Source organism: Centroberyx gerrardi, chromosome 1 (genome assembly GCF_048128805.1).
Source record: "Centroberyx gerrardi isolate f3 chromosome 1, fCenGer3.hap1.cur.20231027, whole genome shotgun sequence".
Classification (NCBI taxonomy): domain Eukaryota; kingdom Metazoa; phylum Chordata; class Actinopteri; order Beryciformes; family Berycidae; genus Centroberyx; species Centroberyx gerrardi.
In genome coordinates this window covers 15874815-15898356 of record NC_135997.1, presented here as the reverse complement: position 1 = coordinate 15898356, position 23542 = coordinate 15874815, and positions in this window count along the sequence as shown.

Genomic DNA, 23542 nt, shown 5'->3' with positions numbered 1-23542 from the left:
TCTCCCTGCTCATACACAGATCATTACACACAGAGGCCTCATTTTCATCTCCCTGTGAGGGCACATACAGGGCTTTAACTAGTCAGCCACGCCATAGCCATCGCTGACGATCAATACCTGTGGTCAGGACGGAGCACGCAGTGCTTCCTAAATAGGCCCGGCAGGTCCAACCATAAAACACCTCAGAGGCCATACATGCCACCCCATAAATCGCCAAGCCTTTTTTTTCTTTCACTCCTATGGAGGAGTAAGGGGAGCCCAGCCTGGGCTGGATAGGATAGGATAGCCCATTTACCTGGGATAATGATAATTGAGAGGTCATGACACTAGCCAGAAAATGCAGCTAAACTTAAGGTATAAGGCAACACTTTACTCCAAATAAGGCTGGTTAGCATAAGAACGGGATAGGGACAGGCTGTGAGTTGTGTCATTTGCTGTTTATCTGATATACACTGTAAATTTGAGGATGCTTACACAATTTCTTCTTTTATGATCAATTTTAAGGCATACCTGCTTTTTTAGATGGTAAACAAAGAATAGTTTGCCCCGATGAAGACTTTGGCTTATTAAATATACACTGCATCGAGCCTAGAGTGTGCGACCACTTTCTCCTACTTTTTGTCAATCTGCTGTAGCCTAGTCAGCACCTCTCCAATACTGGTGTGTGTCCCTGCCCTTTCTGTTTTTTAAACATTGAAAAGTGACAGGGAAGATGGGAGAGAGAGAAAGAGGAAGTGACATGTGACAAAGGTTGCGAGGGTACACAAACACACAACATTCAAAGTATATGGTGTGTAATTCACTAAGCCATCAGGTCCCCGGAAAGATAGCTAGACTTAAATAGTACTCACAACTGAGAGCTACTAATAAGATTCTACTCAGCGTGAACATAAATAAAACTGAGATAAGCCCAGAGGAATGGTCCGTCCAAGTCTTTCTATATGGATAGCTCCCTGTTTAGTTTCAGGACTAAGTTGGGTTATAGGACTGGAATAGGTGATGTATGGACCGGATGAGAGTTAGCCTGGGGGCTGGCAGACAGAGACAGAAAAATGGATAAGCGTTCCTCATCTTGCTGTGCCCCTAAGGCTCTCAGCTGGCCTGATCCCTACATTAACCAAACAGATAGCCAACAACTTTAATTACCTTTGCATCCAGTCGCTCTCCCCATCCACCGCTCCCCACTTCGCTTGTGCAAATGAAAGAAAGAGAGGGATAGAAGGAAGGGAAGCATAATTACTTATTTTACTGGAGTGCGGCAGAATGCCTTTTGCCAAATGACTCTAATTCCAAATGGTTAACAAGATTTTTCTTTTTAATAGAGCCGAATCCATGTGACAGCAAATTGCTTTCCTATTTGGGGCCTTAATGGCTTTTCATACTTTGCACTTCCAATAAGCAGTAAACTCGGAAATTAATATTGCACGCTGTGTTATGATGCAAATGGGAGCGAGATAGGAGAGCGGTACCTTCATGCAGAAACCTCTGATTAGATCCATAATTGCTTCAGTGGGATGATTTTTCCCCCTGTTTGTTTGAACTTATTTATTTATTTGTATAATTTTAGGCCACACTTTTTACTTCACCATCATTATCGACAGCACATCTGCTTTGCCTTATGTTGCATTTTGCACTTTTGAATGACTGCTAATCAGTTGTAATTGGTAATTGAAGATAAACACGCTCACAAGTTGTAAATATGACCGTAGAGAGTGATTTTGCAGCCCTACCATGAGCTTCACGTCCATGCTTTGTATTTAGAGACTCAGTAAGGAAAATCAGGAATAATGCTCTTCATATTCTTAAGTATATCCTCAAGTAGACTTTGTCCTCTTATTGAGACAAATACAAAGACTAAAAGACCACTTTTTTGTTCCTCTACAGCAGCAGACTAGATATGCAGCTGGCTGGCTTAGTTAGAATGGGTTTCAACCCCTCATGCTCTCTTATACGAGCAGGCACAATCTAAAAAGATATATTTGTGCAAGGTGTTTCATAATTAACTTTTGATCCAAGTCATTTCATTTCCAATTCCATTTTACACATGCTCAAATATTAATCCTTGTCTGTGCAAAAGGTATTGTATTCTTAATAAGGGGGATCACAGAGTGGGAGGCAATTCACACAGCACATATAGGCACCAAGGTGTTCTGTTAACAGCATGCAGAACGGAACATATACATTTTTTTATGGCCGTCGCTGATCAAAAATTCAGCTCCTAAGTTACAGCACCCATGGGCAGATGACTCTTGCCCTTCCCTGTATGTCATTCAACCTCTGCCATGTACAGCACTCCCTCAGCTTCTTGCTGTCGTTGCTGATTTTTACTATTTGTGTGTGTGTTTATGTCTACGTACTGCATCTGCATCAGTGTGTTTGCTGTACCTGACCCTGTATTGTCCTGAGCTGCCTGCACTGCTCCTGGATGGTGTAACACTGTCAGATGTGTCTTTGAATGCAGATTTTGTAAGTTGTAAATATCCTCCCGTAGCACAGTATTTCACTGAGCCTGTCATTAGGGAGAGAGGAGTTGTGAATGTCCTGGGCTTGGCTATAGCTTGTGTGGAGCTCCAGCCCCAGACATACAGCCACCCTGACCTGTGGACAGAAATAGCAAATAAATTCAGCTGGATGGGCCTGCGATTGCTGCCAGCTATTGAGGTTAAGTGTCCTTTGGTGTACAGGGCCTCAGCGTAGCAGCAGCTCAGCCAGATTTGGGTCACATGACCACACACATACAATCTGATTCTCTGGCTGCATCACCATGGCAACCCTTCATTTCTTCTCAGCACGCTCCCATTTCACCTGTCATTTTGGTAATTGGCTCTGAATTTTCCTGCATATCTGGAGAAAAAAAAAATCATGATGATCATAATAAGACAATATTTATGAACCGAACAGTGACAGGCAAGTGTAGGGAAATGAAGAAATGTAGAAAAGCTTTCATTAGGCTAGAATATTAATGTAGGGACAGGGCTTTTTAGGGACTAATAAAGCTTGTTCTCCTTCTTCTCACAGGTTCTTGCTCATTGCGTGTGTGAGCCACACTATAGAGTGAGTCTGAGTTTCGATTGGTTTTAATTGGGTCACCCTCTCCTCTCCTCTCATGCAGCCTCTCTGTTGAACTGCTCTCAGCTTAATTAGACCTACAAGATTGTGACACTACCGGAAACATATTGTGTCTGCTCTGCCTCTACCGCCATTGATGTTCTGTTTTTAGAAGTATTGATAAGACCAGCTATGTAATGACATTTGCTATACTGCTGTAGTCATTAATGGCCTTGGGCTGGCGAGACTTTATAGCAGGAAAGACAGAAATGGATAAAAGGTTGTATGGAAATAAAAGACGGTTCCTGAAGATGGAAATGGCCAGGTCTAATGACTGCTGGGCCAGCTGCTCCTCATTACCAAGGTCACTGGCATCAGCACCAGCTGAGTCCTGCAGACCAGTCTATAGCCTTAAAAATGGCCAAGAGGCCTGGCAGTCAATACTGCACTCACTGACACCACAAACTCTGTAGAAATTAATAACAAACTGAGATTTTTTTTCATTACCCTCGTTTAAATTGGTTTTCCAGTAGGACATTGCGAGCAAATGTGTGTAATCATGCTGTATTTACAAAGGCTGCATGTTTGTATTATATTAAGATCAGTAATGCATTTCCTTGCTTGGTCATGGTTGCGTGAGTGGTAATTATAGTGAGTGATATGTCAGACCTATACTATTAATCTTATCAATATGTGGTATTTCTCTTCTTACGCACCAGCAGCGAGGAAGGTACAACTTTATTTTTCTAATTTATGCCTGCCCTCCAAACCTCATTAGATTTTCAAATATCAACATCTAACTTATTTTACAGTGTTGTATAACAATAACGAATGTTCTCTACACACTGTAGTGTTTTTGTTTAGAATAAGGACATAAAAAGTAAATTATTCTGGCTTGCGTTGCTTTAGAGAGCAAAAACACGAAAGCCAAGCACAATGTTGGATTTATATATGTGCTGTGGGGGGAATGTCAGCGGAATTAATTGATTTGCCCATATTTATCAGAAGAGAGTAAGCGCCTAATCCCAGCTTGCATTATTAAAGATAATACCACAGTGGTTTCTGCAAGACCACCACACTGAATCAAAGTCTGACATGGACTGATGATGTATGGATATATTATTCAGAGCGTTGCATGGGCCTCAGAACAGTGCAGCTCCTCTATCTGCCCTCCTAGCTCACTGCCCCCTCGCACATACACACACACACGCGCGCGCACACACACGCACATGCACACAACCACCACTCATCAACCCCTGGAGGGCACCTGTGTTTTCAAAGTAAAGACCACTTAGAGAATAGCCCCGGGCGTCTGAATACTGAAGTGCCCTGTGTTACACATTAGAAGCCTCTGTACAAGCCAGAAACATAAACACTCTCAATAGCCCTTGTCTCCTCCCCAGAATACCCCAAATACCTCAAAAACAGGGGGAAAACCGCTTACACAGGCCAGAATATGGAACAGATAGTCTGCAGGGACCTGACCACATTAAGGACCACTCACTGAGATGTGCAGCTCATAGGACTGTGGCTCGGCCAAGAAGTAGAATATAAGAAGGAAGGGTGAGAAGAATCCCCCAACTACAATTATCGTTGTATCTTTTGACTTATTCACTGACGGTGAATGTAAATAGCTTTCAGCATTGAAGGGCACCACCTGCAATTTTTACATTGTAACCCATCTCTATGTAGTTTGTTGACCATCACCTATGGCAAACTCATCATACTCATATCAAATTATCTGCAACCATAGACCATAGTATGTTTAATTTAGCACAAAATGTAAATCATTTACTGTATATAAAATATGACAACTTGGATAACAATCCACCATTTCTGAGATTTGCCTTAAGACAGCACTTAAACAGGAGGCGATGGGTAAAGCTTACATTTTTTGGGGGTTCACTCAGGGTCACAGAAAACAGCAGCTTAAACTGGAGTAAACACCAAAAGACAAAACATGTACAGTAGGAGGTAAACAGCCACCCCTCCTCCAGAGGCAGACACGGGGTTAATGATCAGACATTTCATTCAATCCCCCAGCCGAGTAAATGAGGCTTGATCAGATGCCAGGAATGGGAGAACAAGCAGCCTTCATAGCCAGCTTCGCAATCTGTCATGATGAACATTTTAATATTAAAAGAAAAACAATCCTATTACCAAACGAAAATAGACAAGAGTTTTCGGGAAAGCCAGAAAGCTGTAATGTAAATTTTTAATGACCGTTCCTAGATGATGACTTTGTCTATGTATTTTGTCTGTTTGTAAAGGGAAACGAGTTAGAGTTGTCACACTTAATTCAGGCTACCCTTTTGTGCCAGAGCAGTGGGTAAATAGCTGGGGGAGACATTAGAATGTCTTAATAGACGTTCTAACTGCTCCATCTCCAAATGTGTTGAAATGGAGGCGTGAGGAATGGCATCATTAAGGTAATGTGTTCAGGAAGCCAATGAGTTGTGCTCTAACCTCTGCTGCTCAGCCTGAGATTCGGTAAATGCACAATCTAGGGTGACCTTTATCAGAGAGAGGTACAACTGACAAACACACACACACATACACACAAAGCCTCAATTACATTGTGAAATTGCTCTCAAATGAGTCGTTGTACATGTCTAGCTGCTCTGTTTATGTATTCTTGTGAGGAGTCTGTGTCCATTATGTGGCTGCAATGGTAGGTTTGTCTGTGAGATCTCTTAGTGCAGAGTGCTGCCGCAATATCACCAATCTGTAGGTTTTCAGGCTGAATGCAAAGAGAAGCGTTGTCCCTAACAGAGACATAGAATGAGGCCAATTATAAATCACTCAGATATAGAGAACAATGGACAGTGTAGTACTGTATGTATAGGTGGGCCAAGTGTAGAGGTAGGTAGTTCTCTGCTAAGTTTCCACTGTGACCCTCCCCTCTCAGGAACCAGGACTAAGAGGAGGGGGACTGGAGCCACATGGTGTACTCAGCCCCGGTTAGTGTTTCCAAGCACAGCCAAGCCAACCATTTCTCCCTCCCTTCCCTTTCTTCCTTGCCAGCCCCGCAGCGAGAGTCAACAGCCATCCTTTTGCACACTCATTTGTCCTTTAATGTGTCTTCTTACTGAGTTTCGAGGCAATCAGTAATGACCAGAGGTCTTGTATTGTTTGGTCCTCCAGTGTGTGTTTTGTTTGGGCTGAGGAGCTTTCGGTGATGAATTTCACCCATCACATTCTCCACTGTGGTTGACCAATGAGTTTTGTGAAAGCATGGCCTGTGGTGTTTTTCTTTAATAAGTCCAGAGGTGAGGCAAAGCAAGCAGGTGATCAGTCATCCTGTCATGATCTTACCCTCTGATTATCCCAGTATATTATTGGGGATATTTGACCTGCCACAGTCGCCTGTGTCATGGACCAGTCTTATGCGCCGTGTAATGGCTTTTTTTAGTTAGTCAAAAAGTAATATTCGTGGCCTATTGCCAATCTAGTTTGTTTATCAGATACTTCCTTTATGAGAAGCTGAAAAACACCACTGTCTTTGTGGTGGTATTTTCAGTGTTGGCTGACGATAAGGTGAGGTGAGTAGACATACCAAAATACCAGTCACCAATAAGAGCGTACTGTATTCTGCCATGTGGCCGGTTTTATCGTGATGACATAACGGAAGTTTCTAGAAGACAATTGAATGTGTCTATTTTGGGTTTCTGTGTTGACAGTATCTCACCAATCCTAGATGATCCAGGGCCCTGTAGACCTTAAGCCTCCTCACACGTTTCCTCCTTTGCTCCCTGGCTTCCCTGGTCCCGTGATCCAGACAGTTGTGTGTCCAAGCCAGCGCAGCCTGGGCCAACGTGAACAGTGGCACTCTCCCCTTTGGGCCTCCGTTACACACCTCAGAATGGATCTTTATTTACAGCACAGAACTCGGAAACAGCTGGTCAATCCATTTAGCCTAAGGCCACTGATTTGTTCGTATTTACTACAACAGCCAAAGAAAAGCCAGGGTATTTTTTCCTCTCTCCTTCCTATTGATCCGGCGCTTAGAAAATCTGCCCTGCTGTCTAAACACTATTGATCCCTCCCTCTCGACGGCAGGCTCTCGCACCAGTGTATAAAGGGACTGGATGAATTGAAATTTCATTTCCGACAACTTGTTCCTGTTATTTTTACCCTTTTTTCAATAGTAGGGAACATGCGCTGGCGGGCCGCCACTCACAGAGAGTCGATCGGCGGTTGGCTGAGGGAGGAGAAGAGGGGTGAGACGGTTCAGATCACCCCCAACCAGGTCTCACTACCGCTGCACCATAGACAGGTCGGCCCCACACTGTCTCAGTCGGGGAAGGCCTCCTCTTTTACTAAGATCCCAGTGATCATTAAGGGCCATTAGGGCATGTTCACAGCCAGCATGGATCTTTGAGCTTTCACAGTGGGCAGCTGATGAATGGGCAGGCAGGACTGGAGGTATCTTTCTCCCAGATACATTACAGGGCTGGTCAGAGTCAGCGAGAGGGCCCTCGGCACCAGTGGCCAGACTCACCAGTCACCATGGCCCCAGCTTCAGCTCCTTGCAATGTGATGCTGTTGAGGGATCCAACATGTCATAATCTTAATCTGTTGTGTTCCCCACGCTGTCACCAGATCACTTGTTTATGTGGTCGTCTTGCGTTTTTTTTGTGTTTTTTTTTTCTCCTAGCTTGAGGGCAGGGAAGCGAAGCAGCAGCGGGCCCAGACGGCCACAGCTGAGCTACATGAGAGAGAGAGGGAGTTTGAGACGGAGAGAGCCGTTCTGCAAGGCCAACTGAACTGCGCCAGAGAGGAGCTCCGCAGCGCCACCCACAGGGTAAACCCACCAATAATGAATTCTGCTCCATAGCTCTCCATTGTGTCCAACTCTTACCATTATGCCAAGATAGAGTGTTACATAAAAAGGGAGGTTCTGTTTTAATTAACATCAATATTCATGTAATGACCATGAAGCCAGCCCACATTCCATTTCAAGCTCTTAATGTTAATGCATATTTTAATACATTATCATTGCCACCATCATAATTCTTATTATGATAACTGTAATTATTAGATTTATGACAGAATTATGGTTTTGTTCCCTGAAGGCATATTTTTTTTGCAGCAAATCCAATTTTTCCCCCGTGTATAACGCTCCCAGGCTTTCCCCTCCAAAATATTGAGCAGACACTGATAAAGATAAACACACAAACACCCTAGTGTGTCTGCTGCCGTGCCTGTAAAACACTCAATCTGAATTGCATATCCGCCTTGCCACCGAGCTTGTCATAAGCTGTATTAAGAAAAATGGTCACACGGTTTGACATAAATTGGAAAATGACATTTGGAAAATGGGCGCTGCTGTGGAAATTAGAGATATTAAAATTATAAATCAGTGTCTGGAAGTGCAGGGGGGTGTGGTGACTTGCCTTTTTCTCTTTTTCTGTCTCTCTGTTCATCTCTCTGTTTCTCTCTCTCTCGCTCTTTCTTTCTCTCACACACTTTGTCTTTTGCTCTTTCTCTGGAGGCAGAGTGTAGGGTTTGAGCCTAGAAGTCGGTCCAGTAAAAGTGGTTTTGATTGCAGCCAGACTTGAGTCTGCTCCACAGGGACAATCCCTCCCTCTCATTTGGCAGTAAAAAGTGGAGGACATTGTGTGTGTGTTTGTGTGTCCGTGTGTGTGTGTTTGTGCGTGTGTTTGTGTGTCTGCTGTGGCAGCATCTCGTCATCTTATTTCTAAGCTCTTATGCTGTAACCTGCTAATGGATCATTTCTGAGGTGTGATATGTATTATGCAAAAGTAAGGTGCGCCGACACCTTTACAAACAGACGGCTTCAATCCTCTGTATGCCTCACCTCTGTGCCCTAACCCCCTCTTTCTTGTGTGTGTGTGTGTGTGTGTGTGTGTGTGGGTGTGTGTGTGTGTGTTGAGCAGGGGGAGGCAAAGAGGCAGAGGGAAGAGCAGCTTTCTGAGCTACAAGTGGAAATAGACAGGCCAAAGGCACTGCTGCAGGATGAGAGACAAGAGATGCAAAGAAAGGTCAGTACCCTGCCTATTGACAGAGGGCACACACACACACACACACACACACATGTATGCGTATATCCACATAATTCTTTTCTCCAGTAAAGAGTGAATGCTCTGCCACTGCATATAAGCGCTCATGTGTACCTTTGGCTGCGCTCATGCCCCATTTTGCCTTCCCTGAGTGTTCATCCCTTCTTTTGATTGAGCTCAAAGACAAGAGCTAAAAAGGGCTGGGAGTGCTGTGGGCCTCCGTGCCTTGACACCATTGACCTCCTGCTTTTGAGGGGCCGCTATAAGAGGAGCTGCAGCTATGCCACATATGCTGCCTTTAAGATGTGGGTCAGAGGCTCTTTTCATCGGTGGTGCAGGAAGAAAACATTCAATCTTTGTGTCCTTGAAGGATGAATGTTACATTCACATACACCCTCTTTGTATTTAGAGAGAGGTCCAAAGTAATGTCTTCTTTCTTGGATGTGAAAGAGAAGAGGTCACCCATTTAAGAGCAATCACCTCAGAGTCTTACTGCGTCTCCCCCACCCCCCACAACAACACATTCACACATCCGAGAGTTTCACCCTTTCCAGATTGAAATATGCTTTCAGTTGCAGGGACAGTTCAGTATTATCTGCTGTTTACCGTTGAGGCTCCTTCATGCCTGCAGTTACCTGAGCTTAATTTCCCTAAAACTTCGGGCCCTTGGATGCCACCTCTAAGGGAAGGGCTGGTTTGGCTAGTGTTAATTAAGCCCAGGACTCCCAGAGACGAGGGGTTGGAGGAATCTACGCCAGCCTCATCCCACCACAGCGATGTAGCATTGTCACTCCCACCTGCACACACGGCTTTGCTCCCTGCCCTGCCACTCCACCGCTCCCCAGCCGACCACCAGCCTGCCCTTCAATATTTCAGCACTTTTTTTTACTCTTGCTGTAAATTTCAGTCGCACTCTCCTAATATTGAAATATTTAAAGAGGTATTCCTGAGGAGGTCAAGTAAAGAAAAGAGGCACTTTGTTTTATTAAAGTTTCAGATGCCTCTCACTGTAGGTCTAGTCGAGGAGAGGGGTTAGGTAGGAGGGGTCAGTGTTCCTGGCCTTACCGCTCATGAAAACTGAAAGGAAAAAGCTGAAAAGACTTGTCTTCCATGAACTGTGCACAGTTGGTTTGTGCACAGTTATCAACCAGATCCTGCTAGTGCATTTTCCACTCAGTTCTGTGTCTGTGTGTCTGTGTGTCTGTGTGTGTGTGTGTGTGTGTGTGTGTGCATGTGCTTCTTTGTGGGTTTGTTTCAGCTTTGTGAAGCAGAGGAACAAATGAAGAGGCTAAAGGAGGAGCAGCAGCAGCTGAAGGACAAGGTCTGGCCCTCGTCAACATGCATAGCTTATACACTCACACACACACACTCACACACACACACATGCACACACACGCATCCCTGACTGCCGCCTGTCACCTTGATGCTCTCAGAAAAGTCAGTTAAAAAGAAATACTTTTAACTAAAGTAACGCCTCTCCCTTCTGCAGTAAGGTGGCAGAAACACTGTGGATGTCTTCTGTGACCGCAGCCTTACCTTTCAATACTACAGTTTCCTATGCGGAACCCTCTTGAATTGTCGTGGATTAGCAGAATTTCTGACTACTGAAGTTGTCATGTTCTGCTATTCTTCTTAAACTCCTGTCTTTTGTGTGTGTGTGTATGTAAGCATGCAAACATTTGTGTGTGTGTATGTATTGGGAGCGAGGCGACACAGGGCATGGCCTTGATAGTCTTCATTAATGGTGAGCTCATTCTCCTGTGGGAAGAGGCTGGGAAGGACTGCCTGGTTGCATAGGGGTGGAAAAACGACAGAGTCCAGCAGCGGACTGGAACAGAGATATATACTGTATGTAAGAGTGTGAGAGCGGAGCAGAGGGCAGGAGTGGTTTAGGTGGTCTGCAGGCCCGTGCTGGATCGACGTGTGTGAGGTGTATAACCTCAGGCAAGTGTTGAGCACCGAGATGATGTGTTTTTACAGCGCAGCCTTGCTGTGCTTTGGGACGGCAATAAACCACGGCCTTCAAAGCACAGCCAAGCGCCACTTACTGCTGAGTGCTTCTCTGGTGGTTGGACGAGATTACTCTCAAAACAAAGTGCAGACAGGTTGATTAATAGAAGGGTCTGCAGAGGTGCGCGCTGCAGTATATTTTCACACCCAGCGAACACTCGTTCATTTCATTCGCATGGACTTTTATGTGCTGATCCTGTCACTGTGTGAGTTTGTCAGTTCATAAAAAATGGTCTCTCTCTTTGAGTGTCTTTTAGTGAAAACTCATCAGAGCTGTTACAGACGTGTTGTTTTAATGTCGGGGGAGCACGCTGTGACTCGGGAGGGCAACTCTGTTCGCAGACCATATTAGTCTATGGCAGAATCTGGGATGAAGAGAGCTGGCTGTGTTTCCACAAGTCTGCACTGTATACTCCACACATCTTTGTACTGATTTATATGAATGCGAATGCTGTTCATTAACTGATACTCTATGTAACCATCTGACTGACTAATGGGATTATTGAGTGATGCTGCACTCTCACTGACTGTGCCAGGACTTATGCCATTGATCACTGCTCTGCCCTGCTGTAGTAACTCTCATGCTAACCCTGGTCTTCTGCTTGTTGTTCAGGTGACTCTGGGTGAGGTGCAGGCTGAGAAGGCTGAACAGGACCTGAGGGAGGAGAGACGGCTGCGGGACGGGGAGCGGAAGGAGCGGCGCCAAGCTGCTTCTGAGGCGCTGAGGCTTTGGGAGGCCGAGCTAGAGGAGCTGCACTGGGCCAGAGACACGGCCCTCAGGAGCTGGCGTCTGCAGGAGGAGAGGAGCCTGGTGGCCCAGAATCAGGGGCTGCAGCACAGCCAGGGGGAACCGCAGGACAGGGTGAGACACAGATGAAGATTGTGAATGGAAAAGGGTCGAGGGAAGGGTAGTAGTGGAGACAGCGACAGGGTGGGACCTGCATCTGGATGGGGCCCATTTCCAAGCGGCGGGGTGGAGAAGTCCAGTCTGGGGATGTAATGAAGAGTGTAGACTCAGGGTGATTGCAGTCAGGGAGACTGTGGTGGGAGGGGGTGTGGGTGGGGAGCTGGTGGCGGCGTGCAGTGCGGTCACCCCGTCATCACATCAGATCACAGGGTTCTAATTAACTTCAGCACCACATCAGACTGCAATCAGCAGACCCACACGGGAAATGAGATTTTTTTTTTTTTGTCCACGGCGTTCAAAAGCATGGCGTTAAAATGCATATTAGCCTTGTGTTTTTAATTAACATTTTGTGCTTAGGAAGCATGTTAACAGTATCCCTTAATGAGCTTTGTGGAAAACGAGCCACACCGAGGACAAAGGGCAGCTTCCCTCTGTGTTTGCTGATGTGCTATTCTTCATTCTAATACACTGAGATTAGTAATCATTGTTTAAGGCCTCCCCATAATCCCCACCTCTGCTTCTGTAAAATAGAATTAGCTGGTGAAGGAATGAGGCCTGTATTTATTAGGAACTGCAATGGTACAATGGAGATCTGTCTAGATTTAGACTCAGTTTACTCTGCCTTTGTTGATGCTGGAATTGTCAAACATTCACCCGGACAACATTAGCCTCACGTTGCACAACCATTCTCTTTTTTATGGTTATGTATCCCTTTGTTGTTAATTGTCATATCCTAGTCAAACAAGCCCAATAACTACCTTCGCAGCTTTATACTTTATACATCCAAAAACAAATAAATGTTTTTTCTTCCTAAAACACATAAGAAAAGCTGTTTTTTAGATTTTGTTTAATTTCCACTCATTTCACAGTGACTGAATAACAGCTGTTGAAATGTTTCTATAGAAGCCCTCATTATCCAATTTGCTACAAAATGGAAAATACCAAAAAAGCGGTGTTCTTAAAATTGTACCTATTAACCCAAAACACAGAAATTGTCCTAGTCATATGGTACAGATAGTGATTAGTAATTTGGCTGACATTTCCTGTGCTTCCTTTAAATGGACAACAGCCCTTTATTGCTTTTTTTTTTATTTCTCAATCCCAGAATCCATTCTGGGATTGCTCTCTATATTTGATTTGTACATTACTGGAAGTGCTGATTGCAAGGGCCAGTGAATTGTTCTTTAAAATGTTTGCCATATAGCGTAGCCATCATATTACAGTGCAATACACACATGCTAAATTTTGACATTGCTGGTCCAAGTGTTAGAGAGCATTTTCAACCATTCCATAGATTGTTCAGCGAGAGGAGACACTTGGGGCTATCAGAGAAAAACTCCGGCTCCAAGAGAAAGACACCCACATACTGCGCCAACAACTCTCCTCCTCCCAGGATGCACTGCAGCGGGTGGTGGCAGAGCTTAGGTCTACCAGGACAGAGAGACACAAACAGGTAAGGTCATTTGAAGCTCCTTGAACTGTATTTTGTTGCATTTTGAAATCAGGATGTAGTGACCTTTCATACGCTCTGTTGCATATTGCAGGACACTAGATGTGTTGAGACAGAAGGGAAGATGGCTGAGGTCAAAGCTGATCTGGTCCAGTTACAACAGCAGTATACTACCTGCTATGCACAGGTACTTTATAGGTCATCAACCTAGAAACTTATTTTCATTATCTGGTGAGATGTTTTAGTGACAGAGAAGCCTCATAAAACACAGCCACGATAGTTCCAAACAGTCAGGACAATTGCAAGCAACATTTAGCATTATTCATACACATCTTCTCACCTATATAATACCTCATGTGCCTGACATTGACTTTACGGCATTTCCTCCCTGTGTATGTGCTTTTGTGTGTATGTGTGTGTGTATGTCTGTCTGTGTCTGCGCGTTTCTGTGTGTATATGTGTGTGTGTGTGTGTAGCTGATCCAGGAGGAGGCGGAGGTGAGCAGGCTTCGGGGGGAGTTGCAGGAGGTGAGCAGCAAGAGGTGCATGAGAGTCACAGCAGGGGCCTCAGCTCTCAGGACTTCTCTCCACATTTACTGTTGCCAATCATTTTATTGTTTACAAGTGATTTGCCGCTAGTTTTGAAAGCATTTCATGAAGTGCAACAGCAGTGATGTTGTCGTTGTGTGCCCATGCTCCCTGGTTGTCTGTTCAGGTTGCAGCCAGAGATGAGACGATGCTAAAAATGACGATGGACCAGGTAAGGCCTAGTCCTGGACAGTAAGTAAAGTTACTTACTGTCCAACAGATTTCTGTCCAGCTCTTTGTCCAACTAACTCTTTATCCTCATCACCTTTTTCTCTTTCCCTGTTACGATAAGTCAGAAAGAAAACTTGTCCAGCTGTCTCAATGGCCGTTTAACTCGCCACCCTGTTAGTGTCCGCTCTTTCCTTTACCACGGGACTGAGAACATCTTGTCTCTTTCCCTAACTGTTTGAAGTTTGCAGGTTATTTTTGAATGTATTGTATTTATTTATTATTTACCAGAAGGTGTAGTTGTGGAGAACCTGTCGATGGCCGCCAGCTTCTCTGCTGGTTTATTTATTCCTCCTTGCATCTGACTGGTCAGTTATTTGTTTTCCAGAGTGTCCTTGTGTGTTATAAATGGGACAGGCCTGTCACTTCAATGCTGAGAGGATGTTTTGAGTTCCTTGAGAGATTTTTATTTATTTAATTTTGGGTTAGAGCAGAGCGGTGAATAATGCATCTCAACCTGCTACATGTACTGTTTTTATCATTAGCATGCAGCCCGAGTTATCTGCAGAATACTTATGAGTGCCGGCGAAATGTTTGTGATGTTATTTATTTATGTTGCTCCTTTCAATTATTCATTTGTTTATTTATTCATGGAAGAACTAACTGCAATTGGAAAATTCATTTTTGCTGAAGGGCACTTGCCCCCCTCTATCCCCTCCCTACACAAAGGGAAAGGAGGGGGGGCACATCAGGCTTGTTAGTAATTGCTTTATGTGGCATTTCCTTAGACTCACAGAGAGATGTCATTTTCATCCAAGCAGACGGGTTGGTAGAGAGAGGAAGACAGACACACGGAGAGAGATTAGTGAGTGGATGTTTAGAGGTGGAAAGAGTATGGGAGAGAAAGGAGGATGTCTGTAACTTTTTTTTCTCCCAAAACTTGCAGTCAGGCTTGTTCGGAGGCTGAGCGAAGGTAACACGCAGCCATATGAGAGGAAATCAGATTCTCTCTGAACACCCAGACAGGACTCCACAGGTTGGACTGCAGGCGGAGACTCAGATAGAGAAAGAACATAATGGGCTGCGGTTGCCTTCGGTTGTATCCGTGCCTTCACGCTCCCCTGGCCTCCCCGTGTTATTGTGTGCTCGCAGTGTTTTCTTTAATTATATGGAGTGGGATTTTGTTCAATTTCACACTTGCACACACATGCAGCAATTATTCCTGATAAGTGATAACGATTCACTGAACATTAAATGAGTGTGTTTGTGTGTGTGGGCAAGCATGCATATGTGTTTGTGTCTCTGTGGCACAGACACTAGCCTTGTGTCACAAACTGCTCATAGACGTTGAATTCCAATTAGCATCAAATGTGCAAGAGATGTATTTGTGTGTCTGTGCGTGCGTTCACAATCCTCTGCCCTAAAATGTGCGTGTGGGTGCATCATGTTCACTGTTCATTTCTGCACTGTTGTGTCCTTGACCCTTTGGTTTGCCCGTCTCTCTGTTTGCGTGTGTGTAGCTGTCAGTGCAGACAGAGCAGGAATTTGCCCTGAGGGAGGAAGCGCTGACCCTGCAGGAGGAGGTGAAGAGTCTTCAGACCGGTCAGAGACAGAGAGACGAGGCCATGGAGGCAGAGTGCCAGAGAAACAGCCAGCTGCAGCAGGACAGGGACAGCCTTCTCTCACAGGTTTCACACACACTTTACCTACACATACACATACTGTTGGGACAACACAACATATGCCAAAAAGCAGTGGTTCTCAGTGAGGTACAACCTGTTCTGAGTTCTGACAGCGGGGCAGACATGTCCCCCTAAAACAAGTTCCACCAGACTAGAATTAGTAATATTCACCGTCACCTAAACCGCATTTATCTGTCATTTCATGACCGTTATGAAGCTCCAATATGAAAACATTTGGCATCATTCGAAAGATAAAGGTCTTATTTTTGTTCCTTTGTTCTACTATTTCGCTCCTTTCCCTAACCATTGTCTGTATCCTGATGGCTTTCTATTTGTTTATGCCACTGTCCTCCTCTTTGCTTATGTAATCTTGTTTCTGTGTCTTTTATTTGTCTTGATTGTAAAGCACTTTGTTTTATAAAAGTGCTATATATATATAAATATATCTTTTTATCTCTCAGTTCCTATCTTTCAGTTGCATTTCACATGCCAGATGAAAGCAAAGGTCACTGAGTTCTTGGATGTTATCCAGCCCCTATTCCTTATTTTTGTCTATTCTTTTCTCAGACCTCCTGTTCTTTCTTGTAAATTTCTTGTAAATGCTCAGAACATCACAGATAAAACACAGAAACTTCAGCAAACCCACATGTTCCACATCGAGCATAAGCAGAGCATGTAATCTCATACAAGGGAGGTGTTTTAGACATATGAAGAATAGAATATGATTTTATTTTTTTACACTTTTTCTCAAGATGTAATAGCCACAAATTATATATCATAAGCTGGAATGATTGAGTAATGTGAGGATTTCAATTACGTGCATATGCCTCCAATCATTTTACATGCACACCACTTACAATATGGATGAGTTAGAGACATCTATAGTTGATATAAGATTATACCAAAGACACAGATATGTCTTCAACATATGAAGAGTTACATTTCAAAATGCACATGGTACCTTCTGTTTCATTTTTTCTAACTCAAGTACTTGGTTGACAGAATGAAAACACTTTTGCGGACTGAAGGCCGTAGATTTTAAAAATACTCAATGATGGACGTCAGGTAAGCACTATCCAAAATGGATACAGAGCAATTTGGAATAGAACGCTTCATATGGTCTGTGCTTTCATTGTGGCAAAAGGTTTAAACCATTCACTTCACCCACAAACCAAATTTTAGCTGACGCTGACTGAATGATCAAGGGAACAAACCTTGGAAGAGTGGACCATCTGAGTGGGCCAGGCTGAAACTTTGTGCATATCTGAGAGAGAAAGAACTTTTGAAGAGCCGGTCCTCCGCTGGGCCCTGTGTACCCTCAGCCTAATGAATTCTGTTAAAGATGTGGTAGGAGTGGGTCTCATGAGGCTGGTCAGGCGTGTCACGCTCTCTTCTCCACGGTGTCAACAAACAGCGCACAGCCATGGAATGACAATTAGTATCATTTAATTAGCAGCGCGGTGCTCTCGGCACAGTTCATTTATTTTAATCTTGTTTATGCACCTTGATTGTTTCACAATATAGCTTTTTTTAATTAGCTGAGATTGATTAAATTGCATTGATTCTGTATCCTTATTAAAAATGAAGCCCCCTCCACTCTCCACTGTTATTTTTCATAATTAATGGTACAGTGTGGTGCTTGGGAGGACGTGTGGGAGGGGGGTGTATTAGTGAAAGCTTTGCACATTTTGTAATCGAAGCAATGTTTCGAATTATTTATTGTGGGGGCTGTCAAAGAGTAGCACATTGACAGGTGTTTTATGAGTTTGTGGAGGTCTAGTGTGGGGTGATGGATTCACATCGGTGACAGTGCTGCTGCTGACTTAAAGTGTCAGAAGATGAGGGAATAAGCTGAGCCCATCTGTTGCAGCTATACCGATCTTTTGTTTCAGCAGAGTTCAGATCCAGCCCATGGACCTCACCCCACCCATCCACCCAGCACTGACCTTGGTTGGTAGGCCTATTAGATGAGTGCATATATGTGTGTGTGTGTGTGGGTGCGCGCGCTCGTGTGCATGCTAGTACAGAATCTCATTCCAACCCTAGTGCTCTTTTAATTTTGATTGATGACTCCGTTTATCTTGGGGATAACAACCCTCTGATACCCCCCACCACCGCTGCGACAGCCTCCCTCTCTCCATTTCTTAGCCGCTGATTCCTCTCCCCAGCACACCCCCAGTATGAAAATGATATTAGAAACAAAATGAGATTTGAAATTTTGTGTTTGACAAGCAGCTTGATGAAAGGGTTTCATTGCTGGGCCTGATCTATGGAAATTTTATGCTAATAATACTGCTGGCCAAGCGATCTAGTTGGAAATTAATCAGGGGGCTAGAGCTGTTGGAGAGGGAGAGTGAGGGGAAGGAGGGGAGGGGAGAGGAGAGGAAGAGGGGAGGAAGAGGAGAGGGAGAAAGGTAGGCCGCTCTATAAACACCCGCCTCCCCCCTCCTTCTCCCCCCTGTTCCCTCTCTCCAGCTCTGAATCTCATCAGAAATAGCCATGGGGTGTTGTCTGTGTGATGGGGTTGGGAGAGAAATAGGGAGTTAGAAAATTACACTGCAGCTTAGCACTGATTGATGCAGTAATGTATGCAGTAATGTATGCAGCCATGCAGCGAGGTGCCGTATTATGGATTAGACCTCTCCCCTCCTCAAGCAGTCCTCCTCTGCATGAAAGAGGACACACGCACACATTTATAAACACACACACGCACCGCTCTTTAGCCATGTCTGTCCGCCTGTTATTATTCTATTTATCCTGTTCAGCTGTCTGTGCTGTCTTTGCTGCATGTGCCATTTCTTCCATTTCTGTGTGCGGTAGGCTGTGTATCTGCATGGTGATTCAACAGACAGCCTCAGTGCATTTGTTCTTTCCTCTTTCCCTTCACTCTCTCTCTCTCTCTCTCTCTCTCAGACACACACACACACCCTCTCTGTCTGTATCTCTTCCTCTTTCTCTCTAAACCCTGGGAGTCATCATTACACTGAGTCACTAATGAAGTCATTATCAGATTTCACTTGTTTAAAACAACACAATTAGTGCTGAGGCCTTAATGATGTTTGCAAGTTAAATGCAAACTAATCGCTTTTTTTCCCCATTTCCCTCTCTCTCATTTCCTCTCTCCGCTGGGTTGCTGCTCGGCTGGAATACAGAGAGTAAATGAATCACTGAAGTGTTTCATGGGTGTGGGTGTGTTTGTGGGCGCACATTTCCCAACCATGTTACAAGTCTGTGTGATTTATTATTTTCACCCCGAGAGACATCTGTTACACCATTCCTTATTTTTGTAATGCATCATCAGCCAGAGGAAAAACAATATTATCCCGTCTGGGATATTGTACTCTGGAGTCTAATAATCTAATGTACAGTAGAGCTGGTGTCATTAAAGCGCCAGTGGAGCTGTAGGGAGATGGTTGGCGCGCATCTGTCTGTCTCGGAACCCCCAGTCGGCGCTCACACTCAATCCCGCCACCCTCCCCAGCACAGATACGCACGCAGCGATGCACGATGACTACACTCACACACACACACACACAAACTCAGCCGCTCACAGACTCATTCCACTCTGTGTTGCAGCGGTCCAGCCAGCAGGAGGCAGTGGATGCGGCGCATGGAGAGCTGCAGCGTTGGCAGGCAGAGGCACGGGCGCAGCAGGAGGCCAGGGAGGAGGAGGTGGCCGGGCTGCAGGCTGAGCTCCGGGCCGCCCAGAGCAGGTTGCACCAGAGCCGGTTCACCATAGGACACCTCCGCTCGGACCTGGAGCACACCCAGAGACAGCACAAGCTGGCTGGGGAACAGGTGACATACTGACATCAACCTGTAAACCTGTTTCAGTAATACAATTATTTGGCAAAAGTTTGCCTCCTGTAGTGTTATACCATTACAGTGTGTCAGCTAAGTGAAAATACCATTCTTCTCTCTCTCTCTCTCTCTCTCTCTCTCTCTCTCTCTCTCTTTCTCTCTCTCTCTCTCTCTCTCTCCCTCTCTCTCTCTCTCTCTGTCCAGGCCTGTCAGAGGGATAGCCATATTTGGGCCCTGGAGGCTGAGCTGAACAGACTGAAGGCTGATCTGCAGGAGGCAGAGAGCAGAACAGGGGACACAGAAACCAGACTGCAGCCTCTCTCCCAGTCCCTGGAGCTCTACAGAACCAAGTACCAGGCTTGCCTCAGCAAGCTGGCCCAGCAGGACAGCACTCTGCAGGCCGTACAAGAGGACGTGAGGGAGGCCAGGGCACAGGTCAGCAGCCCACACCAGCCACGTCTAAAAGTTCTCTGAAAGTGTGTCTATGCTTTTGTGTTGCTTTGTGCTGTGTTTTTTTCTTCTACTTCACAATTTGTCCTCATTTGTTTGGTTTGTTGGTGTTTGTAGCTGGTGGAGCGTGAGGAGCAGGTGATGCGTCTGCGTGGCCAGGCGGTGGCGCTGCAGGGTGAGCTGAAGGCCCAGGCGGGTCAGCTGGAGTGCGGAGAGGAGGCACTGAGCGCCGCTAGCCACCGGCTCCGTGACACTCAGACGGAGCTGGACAGCAGCCGCAAGCACAGCCAGGAGTGTGAGCTGGTCACTGGCACCCTGCGGGAGACCAATGCCCGTCTCAGGCAGCAGGTCGGTCTGGTTTCTTAGACCCTGGTTGTCCGCTCTCCCTACATAGATAGAACCTGGCATGTCAGTCTACTTACTGCCCCAGCCCTATATGACTAGTTGTTCACCTGTTCCCGAATCAGAGGCCAATCAGGTTACAGTGTTGGTCTTTATCCATAGTTCAACTAGTTACCCTGTCAGATGACTAAAGGTTATGAGCCTCTTATACAGAGGTGAATCAGAAAGGCAGTGCCTGTCCCCTCAGTGTATAACCCTGGGGGCCGGGGACCTCACTAAGTGTTTCTACTGATTCCCATTGATCACAGACATGGCTGCCATACAGCAGGGAACATACTGAGAAAACACTGACAGTATAAAAAGCCGAGGCCGTAGTGCCTGGCAAGAGAGAGTTCTACAGAGGCAGGGAGACAAAGACGGGAAGGGGAGTTGGTGTTGTCGGAAGGCCTTGGATTATGTGGTTCGATCACTGAAGAGGAAGGGTTGATGTTTTGATAAATGGGAAGTTGTATTGATGTGTGTGTGTGTGTGTGTGACACACAAGTGTGTGAGAGAGACAAAAGGAGATGGACTCAACGCGCTGATGGACTAAAGTGGAAAGTCATGCTGAGGGAGAGATGTGAGTGTGTGAAATAATGGGTGTTGTGCCCAGCAGAGCCCAGTGGTGGAGCAGTGGAAGTGGCTGGAGGTCTGATGGGGCGCTCACCTCCATCTGTGACTGAAGTGTGGAGGTGCTGCTCCTTACTCGTTCTACTATCACACACATCTTCTGCTCCGCCATCAGTCCAGGAAACACACACACCAAATCCCCTGGTCCTCGGCCCTCGCCAGCCCTCTTCCCTCTCCAGCCCTCCAAGACCACACAGCCTGGGCCGCTCTGCTGCACTGTGGATGCCACCCTCTTATGCCAGACCTCTGTTAACAATACATAGCTTCTTAACATTCATGAGCACATCACACACACACACACACACACACACACACACATAATCCTCGGCTGGGTACACACAACCCAACCAGTTACTCATTTGTGTCTCTGACCCACAACCTATGGCCGGTCTGTCTGTTGTAATAGTGTGTGTGCGTGCGTGCGTGCGTGCGTGCGTGCGTGTGTGTGTGTGTGTCAAGAGGTGTTGTCGGACCAATGTTTCTCTACTTGATGTCTAAACGTAGTTCTAGTGTGTGTATTAGTACCTGTGTGTTTAGAGAGACACAGAGTGAGTGTGGTTATGTTTAATGAGCCAATAGCTGGGAGTGTGTTGAGAGACATCAATAGGATCTTATTTCTCAGGCTGGCTCACTCCATCTTCTTTCAGTCTGTACCGGTGTCTGGTACAGCTCTCTTTATGAGCGTGGCTAGGATGCACAGTAAAGACATCCAGCAACAACAGAGTGTCATTAGAACAGAGTCATATTCAGATAGGTCTATTGCAAACTTACAGCCCATTGGTCTTTCCTGTGATAAATCACCAACAGATATTCTGTTTCATTAGAGTAAAGTCAGCCTTTTACTGGTACTGCGGACACCAGACTAATACAGATATAAAGCCTTTCAGGGTCCAAGCCCTGTTAATCAATGTCAGGCTTCAACTGTTTTGCATTCCTGTCATTCTCCACTGTTAACCATAGAATAAAGTAGAAATGACACTAAATAATATATTCTTTTTTAAAGTGGGCATGACATTCAACAGTGTTTTTCAAAGTCTAGGTCAAGAGCCAAAGGTGAGTTTCTGCAAAAACTGAAATTCAACCGGAAAAATTGGTATCCAAAGATACTGACTGTAGAGAGGTGCACTGAATAAAGTACCTATGCTAGTAGATTAGAAGCCTCTTCAAAAACAGGATCAAATGTGTTAATTAGACTGAAAAAAAAAAATGTTGGTTACAAGAAGAATATTTTGAAGAACATGGTCTCTGAGCAAAACCACTGATTTAACATACTGTACATGCTCACCATGAGAATCAGTGATTTTAACTGTGCATTTGACTGTTTCCACCAGGTAGAGGAGCAGAAGGAGAGTATGGTGAAGATCCAGGCTGATTTCTCAGTGTACAGAGCCTCCCACATCCACTCCAACAGTGACTATGAGTGCCAGCTCTCCAACATCCAGGAATCACAACAGGTACAGTGTAAGGCCTGTAGTCAACTTTACATAACAGTTACAGTTACCATGCTCAACAATACATAGGAATGGAAGAAGCTTGGAAAGAGTTGACTAGCTGCTGAGGCTGAGCAGCGAGGGTTTGCCCTGTAGAATTAAGTTGCTGTGGATTTGCGACATCTCCTACCAGTTTACTTAGGGAATTAGGGATTTCTGGTCAGAGGGTGTCAGGTCAAAAAGGCAACCAAAGTGGCAGCTGTGAAGTGTAGCCAGTGTCTCTAGCTGAAGAGGAAGACACACACTGAAGGCCCAGGTTCAAGCACCATGAGAGCAACCGCCCTGCTGAAGTGTCCTTGAGCAAGACACTGAATCCCTACCAGCTCCAGGGCTGCTGCAGTGTAGCTGACACTGTGCTCTGAGCCTCCTGTAGGGGGAAAGTGAAAAGAGAAATTCCCTTCAGGGATCGATACAGTATTGCAAAAAAACAGAAGTCAATCTCACAGTTTGTTACTGTAGACAGCTACCGAGATGGGATTGGGTTGTCATACTCCATCCATAACTGTTGTTGATGTAGCTGTTGTTGATGTACAGTGCAAGTATTATATGATGCACAAGTATTTAGACCCTTTGACTTTTGTCATATTTTGTTGTGCTATTAAGTTATTTAGGATTTAGAATTTTTTCAGGATTGTGTGAATTTTATGCAAAGCACTCTACTCTGTCAAAAAGAAAACGAAACGGAAGAAATGTATGTCAGTGTATAAAATTAAAATAACAGAAATCGAGCATTCAACCTCTTTGCTTTGTTTGGGCTAAATTGCCACACTAAGAAATTTGCTCAACATTTTTTATCATCTGTTACTCAGATGTCATATTTAGATTATATTTAGCAGTTCTGAACAATGTTTTCCTTTCAAACTTTATCTTTCTTGCTAACAAAGCTGAGACCCGGTCCTTTCACTAGATCTTAAT